The sequence below is a fragment of the Merops nubicus genome, unplaced genomic scaffold (assembly GCF_000691845.1).
Source record: "Merops nubicus isolate BGI_N331 unplaced genomic scaffold, ASM69184v1 scaffold9942, whole genome shotgun sequence".
NCBI classification, from domain to species: domain Eukaryota; kingdom Metazoa; phylum Chordata; class Aves; order Coraciiformes; family Meropidae; genus Merops; species Merops nubicus.
In genome coordinates, this window is record NW_008595611.1 from 1,882 (window position 1) to 9,554 (window position 7,673).

Below are 7,673 nucleotides of genomic sequence, written 5' to 3' on the forward strand. Positions count from 1 at the left end.
TTTCTTATAAAATGCAACCTGAGAATGGTAATAGTGTGATTTCCTTCATGGACTCCCCAGCTCCCACCAAACACACAGCAGAAGTTGTTCTGTCTGTTGAGAAGCGCTGGTTTTGTCTGGAATAATGATCTTAGTTTTCTTAGTTCCTTTTTCAGTCTTTACTCTCAACATTATCCTGTGTTCAGACTATTACTTGGAGAAATGACTGGTGTAATTGAGTTACTTGTTACTTTTGCAGAGCTTATTTTCATACGTATAATAAACTACTCTAAATATGTATATTGATTAGTGACTCTACCGAGGTTTATCTAATTAACAAAAAATTAAATTTGCTGTCCTGAAAGTTTAATTTCTAAATCTAAGCTTTTAAAATTCTGAGGTATAATTGACACAGAATTAAATTAAAAAAAAAAAAAAAAGGCAGCCAGTGACTTTTATTAAGGTACAGTAGTTGTTCTGTGGGAAGGAAGAAAACTTTCTTTTCATAAAGAATAAATACAACATTTGCTATTTTAATATTCTGGTATTTTGTAGCGCTAGCTAAGGAATAGGTCAGAATAGTTCATGCATGCTCTAATGGCACATGTCTTGCAAAATACCATTGTAAACAGAATTGGGCAGTGGGGATGTGTTCAGAATGCAGCGTGGTGGTTGTGGTTCTCACTGCTGGACCTTGGCATGGGATCTTGATTTAGTAATGTAGTAATAATGATGAATGTAGCTTACGGCTCTATGTTAACCCAATTTCTTAGGCTAGACCTGCTTGTTTGCAGGTTTTTCTGAGATGTTTTTAATATATTCACCCTAAGTGTGTTTCTTGAGAAGCTGGAGGAGGTTTGGTAGCAGTAAGTGAAGGAAAGATGGAGTTCTGTGCTGGAAGGTTGCATTGATTTAATCTGTGGGAACCACTGCTCTAGAGACATTTGACATAGTGGCATAGTTTAGAGCCCAGTTTAGTGAAGTCATTTGAAGCTGGACGTTCTTGAGCAAGGCCAAAGTGGGGTATCTGCAGTGTGCTTTAAAAACTAAGAGTTGGGAATTGGTGATGTAGGAAGGCCTGTAGGGATGTGACTTTCCTGTCCATCTGCAGTCTTCTACTTACGTTTGTTTCTATATTTCAAATTATTCTATGTTTTTGATATTATATCAGCAAAGTGTAACTTAGTTTTTCACAAGAGGAAATTAATTTTCTTTAGACAACAGGTTTTTTCTTTGCTGTAGCTTTTTCCCCCCCTTTTTTAAAAAAAAAAAAAAAAAAAAATTGAATCCTACCTTTTCCTCACTCTCTTCCCTTTCTGTATTTCCCTCTGGTCATTTGTCCATTCTGCAGACTATCTGCAGTAGTAAAAGTTTTTGCTTTTGTGTTCCTGAGATGTTTTGTGTCAAGTACACTAACAGTCTGATAACAGCAGTGTAGTAGAATTCAAATGTTTCAGGTGTTTTTGCCACAAGGACTGTATCTTTGAAGCTCAGGTACGATAATGCCGATAAAACAGTTTTTGTTTGGCTAAATGAGCAAAAGGCAGATGTGTAAGAAAGGAAGGATTCTGTGAGGTCAGTCCCTGCTCTGAAGCAGAAGCAAATAGAATGAAATAATGTCTGACAGACATCTGTCTGATCTTCTCTTAAAAAATTCAAAAGAGGGGAATACCACACCTCTTCACCAGGCTATTTATAGCTTGTACATGACTATCGTTATAGGTAGGAGGCTTTTCTTAATATTTAACTGAAGCCTCTGTCTTGGTGCTAGTTCAGCCAGTCAGTTCTTGTCCAACTATTATTACTCATGCAGGATAATGATTTCTGTGCTCTTTGCACGGACTGTTTGCATACGTGAAGACTGTTCCTCTGTCTCCTTTTATTTCAGACTTCTCTTCATTAAACTGTGCAAACAGGCCTTTTCTTCACCAGTCGTGTTTTCTCAGGATTTTTGTTGTTGTTAACTCATTAGACTCCCTGTGATTTGTCTTTATCTTTTTCAGAGTTCCCCAGACGAAGTCTTACAGCAGCAGACTAATTAACTCATAGAGTATGTTGCAGCAGAAGTAACGTGACAGCCTTATTAAAATGTCATTCCAGGGTGTGGGTGTGTGCATGTATGGTTGGGTTTTGGTTTGTTTGGGATTTTTTTGTTTGGTTTGTTTTAGTTTTTGTTGTTTTTCCAGCAACGTCAGGTTCTTTGCTCCTGCATTTGTTAACACAGGAGCTTGTATTAGTGTTTCTTAAATGAAGTATCTCTTTATTCATATATATGAATTTGAATTATCTTTCTAAAGACTAGAACTGTATATTGAATTCAGTCTTTTTTGCACGTTAGTTTTCTTATATTAAGCATTTATAGATTCAACCAAATCGCTGTTCAATCATTTATTCTACAGGAATTATGTAGTTTTTGCTCTCCCACATTTATTTCCCAGCACATACAATCCCTGTGGCTTTTGAACATAAGCCTGCTTATGTTCAAGCTTGACTGAAAACAAGTTCTCCTAGGGTTAGATGCAGCTTTTATTGGCAAAAATGTGTCTTTACTAGTCTATTTTAGACATATGCTCTCTTTGAAGTGAGTCATGTTGCTCAGATAACTTCTGTCAGTGTAACTGTACCTGAACAAGCCTTTTTCTGTTTTGTGATGTCATACAGTCCAGTGACATAGTACAAGAAATTTTTATCCTATAGACATGCTTCATTGGAAGAATTGTAGAGCCAGCTATGAAACAGATGTGTTCAAGATGTGTCCTGGCTTTACTCCATTTTATCTGACTTATTTAAATTATTTTCAGCCATAATTTTTAAAACCAGATCACAGATGAGACAAATAGTTTGATTCTTTCTGCAGTGCTGCCTTCACAAAAAAACCCGAAACGGACACCAATAATGATTATTAAAGAAGGCCATTAGTTTCTTGCAGGAAGAATTATTCAAGTAGGATGTTCACACTTAACTGTTTGTAGTTCCCTGGAATCCCTGCGTTACATGTGCCATCTTTTAAAATATCTTTTAAAAAGATCCAGATCCGTACACTGGCCAAGAGGAGTGGTTCCAGCATGAGTTCTTGCTCCTTTCTTTGTCTTGGTATTTGTGCTGTAGAAGTGTGAGATCAGTTACATATGCTGATGGTGAATTAAAACATAAAATAAACCTTTTCAATTGGATTCTCTGCTCGTTCTGGATCTCACTGAGGTTTGGCTGGAAAGCAGCAGTTGCTGTAGACAAGCAGGACTACTCCTTTGACAGAAATGCCACCTCAGCATTGAAACTGTAGTGTTAAAGATGATGATTAGGGGTGGGCATGTGCATAGTAATCCTTCCTTGGGAACTCTGGAGTCTGTAGTTAAGTTTGTTATCTGTGTTTATGAAGATTCGACCATTTTTATTGCTTGAGGGAGAAGCGTAATTGTCGCATTGTCGATGTCTTTGTAGTGATTTGGTACCTGCTGCTAAGGAGCCCTCTGTGGGGGATGCAGGAAGGAACCTTGTGAGGATACACTGTCTTCATGTCTTTGCATCTGGTTCTCTGGTGTCTTGACAAAAATAGGGGTTTCTTGGGACATTTTGGTTTACGTGTTATGAGGAATTGAGTTCAACTACTTTTTTTTTTTTTCTTTGCTACCAATGCAAAAAAGAGTTTGTGTCCTTTATGGCTTAGTAATATCATAATGGGTTGGCCAGTGTGGGTCATGCAGTTTCAAAACAGTGTCCACTGAATATGGATAAAAACTTAATGGTTGTCCACTGAGACCTGCTCAGTCAGACCTACTGGCTACTAAAATGATGTGCAATCATGTTATGTGTGTGGCAGAAAAATCTTTGCACAGTGTCTGTTGCCTACGCGTGCACACCAGGTTTCTCAGTTTCCGTTAAAGTATATTCAGTACACACTTGTCCATCTTCTCAGGGGTGTTATTGAGCCCTCTGTGCAGTTCCACGAATGGGAGGTCTGAGTCTACCTGTACCTGTGGCTCCCTGGCTAAATTTTTTACCCATTATTGTTGTTCAATGTTTTAATCTTGAATTGGAGGTTGTTTGAGGAGTAATTTTTCTATGCTGTGTTGGAAATCTATGTGGCTCATCCATGTCTTACCCTACTTCAACGTTCCATGTTCGTTTATTATGAGATTCATTTGCGTTTTATGTTATTATTGAGGGTAGAAATAATGGAAGAAATTTCTAACTGAATGTACAGCATTAATTTGAGTTATGATGGGGAGGGAGCTCATGGGATATTGAACTAGGAAGACTGGAGTGTGAGCCAGGAAAAGATTGCAGGAACCACCAGTGTTAGTAGTGCTGGTCAGGTTTGGTTTGCTTACTGAGTACAGTTAGTTCTTTGGTTTATCTGGTGATCTTGAATTGCATCACAAGGAGGACAGATACTGTGTTGTTTTAAGCTGTATGTTGTGACTGAAAAGGAAGTTTTCCAATTGTAGGATCCTGGACAGGGAGCATTCAGTTACATGGTATTCATTGTAATACCTTTGGCCCTTCTTCAGAAATATTTTGACTCGCTAGTCATAAGTTTAGAGTAAAACTAACATTGATGTCATTCATGAGAGCATCAGCAGAAGCCTCCAAATGACAGCAACAGGTGCTGAGCTGAGAGCACCACTGAGATTTTTTTAGATGGAGAAACAGAAGCACCTAAATGTGATTTGGACACTTGTTGTAGTACATGTTTTATGGGATTGTATGGAATAAAATTCATACACCTGTTTTCTTTGAGAAGCCTTTTGTGGTGCTGCTCAGCTCACACGAGACAGTAAATTAGGGAAAAGTTACAAACGTCACAGAAGTGTTTTTCTCTGTATTTGTGGGCTCTATAGTGCTGTCCTAATACAGTGAGTAAGCATGAAACATTTGTAAGATGTGCGTGGTGTTGATCGGTTTGTGTAGCATATAGCTTAGATACTGGTAAGGAGTTAATTCTTAGTATTGTGATTCTCTCAGTTTTTCCACCATGGTGGTGGTGATAAATTTCCAAGATGCTGGAGTGATTTGGAGGCAGTGTTGCAGTTGTTTGTAGCCCAGTGAACTATGTCCATTACTTTTTAACTTGCTTTGGTGAGAAAATCTGGTCTGGGAACGTGAGCAGTTGGTTTCTAGCCAGGGTGTTCTGTTGCAAAACTGGCAACACTGAAATATTTTGTAAGGTCTTACTGTGATATCTGTCTGCAAGTTTCATCTGTTGTGACCCTTCTTCAATTTAAAATGCATGTTTGTTTCATAATAGTGGGGTGTTTTTTTTCCTTGCAATCATGAACAGGTCTAAAGAAAGCATCATGATTTTAAAGGCAGGTACACTTGATGTATCAGCAAAGTCATTCTTCAGTTAAGTCAAAAAATCATCTGTCAGAGTGTTTTGGCTGCTCTTGAGGCAATAACAGGTAAAGGGAATGGAGAAGTCCTGTACAAGTTGAGTTAGGTGAAGAAAGAGATCTTGTTGAGGAAAGTAGGCTCCTTTCTGTTTGAGGCCAATTGCAGTCTTATCTCTTTTTATGTCCTTGAATTTGAGTGGGCTTATGAAGGGTTAGCCAATAGAGGCTCTTGATACCATTTGGAAAGGAGAGGTTCATTGAAAGCAGGAAGCTTGCATGCAAGTGCCTTGAAACTCCAAATATGCTTATCTCTCCCTATCAAGTGTAGAGGAAGTATAGGGAGATTAGCTTTCCTAGACTACAGTTATTCTTTGTGAATATTGCCGTAAGTGTTAAGATACTTATCTCAAAAGCATAATTTTGCTATAAACTCATCTTGAGCTAAATTATCTGCTACTTTGCATTTTTATGAGAACAATCCTTAAAAACTGAGTCCTTACATTCACAAACTTTTCAGCATATTTTAACTTTTTCAAGGCAAGATCATTGTTCATCAAGCTGATAAATGTTGTATAAATGTGTCAAATTACAGTTTATAGAACAGCAGGAACTAAAGATTTAATCTGAGTAGGATGCAGTTTTACTTTTGTCACCGGGCATGTTGGATCCTTCAGTTCATTCTGAAATCTGTTTCTCAAAGTACTTGGAGAGGTGAGTTGCATTTATGGTGCTAGAACTGACAGCACTGCTTTTGGAGGTTTTATCCTTCATGAAACTGTAAACACCATCCCTAATTAGAATTACAGAATCATTAAGGTTGGAAAAGACCTCTAAGATCATCAGGTCCAACCATCAACCCAACACTACCATGACCACTAAACCATGTCTTGAAGTTGTATGTTCTGCAAGTCTGGCATTTGTTTGGCTTGGTTTTTTTTGTTTAGGTGTTTGTGGGTTTTTTCCCTTTTTTTTTTTTCTTTTTTCTTTTTTGTGGCTGGTTTGTTTATTTTTAATTGAACTCTGGAAGGAGTACAGCTAGTAACCAGTCTTTTCAGAAAATAAATACCAAATCACCCCTGTAGCTATATAGATGAGCTACATCTGCATGGTCTTGTGTGCTAAGTTAGACACTAAATTAATTTCTTCTGCTTGCTGGGAAGATTCACGTCTTCAGCTGAAGAGATTTCAAGTCTGCACAGTGCAGAGGTACTTGATACATCTCTAACAGCAGCAAAGGTACTTGAGCCATCCCAGGCTTGCTGTCCAGAGTCTCTCTGATACTCTGCACCGAGCAGCCTGTCTGTAGGTTGTGTTCAGCAGCAAGATGGCTTCTGCATACACTGCATGTTGACACACACAAGCATTGCATTATCCTCCTCTAGTTTTGTCTTGCGGTTGTTAGATAATTATACATTGGTGATTTAATAATTCTTCTGAATTGTCTTTACCTGAGACTGTCCAGTCTTGCAGCTGAAACTTTTCTCCAGTTTCCTAAATGATTGTCTTTACGTCAGAATGGATCCAATGCAAAACCATTATTGAATAAACATAACAATGCACAATATTTAGACTTACATAAAACCCAGCTTCTAATTATGGGTGCTGCCCTTATGGTTGCAAGGAGAAGAAAGGTTCAAAAGGCAGTCCTGTCAGTTTTAGCACCATAAATGCAGGTCATCTCTTAAAAACACAATTATTAAACAGTGAAAATTAATATTAAATGAGAAGGAAATCACAATGAATTACCATGTGCATATAAAATATTTAAATGTGTTTAAATACATTTTTCTGGACAGTGACTGTTTTTAAACACAGTTCAGGTCATTTGCTTAAGCTGTAACTTGTGTATCTCATTGTGCCTACCTGATCATTGCCAGTCTGCAGGGACTTGTGCTAGGAATCACATTCATTGATGTTTTCCGCTGAACAGGAATATGTATCTCAAAATATTTTAATCCATCCACTGAGCTTCCTGTTCGTTAATTGAGACTTTAAAGCAGGTAGCTAAAATGTCATGTGATATTTAGCCAAATATGTTGAAAAAAATCTAAGTAAGCTAATTGCTGTAGTTAATTCTGTTAACTAATCTGTAATCATTTGAAGAATCTGTGTCTTGCTTGGCAGTAATAATAGTCCTTGAAATGAAGGCATTTACTGTGTTTTTGCTTGTAATTCCATGGTAGAAACCGGGCTAATTAATACATGATCTTCCTCTCAGTTGATGTAGAGGTAAATAATGGGCAACTGTTTGACCTCTTTCCTTTGTATTTCTTGGTTATTTATACAATATTTACAATCCACTAGAATCTTGTTTTCTGGGTATTTCCAAATATTTGCAAGAATGGTCCAGGAAACTGAACC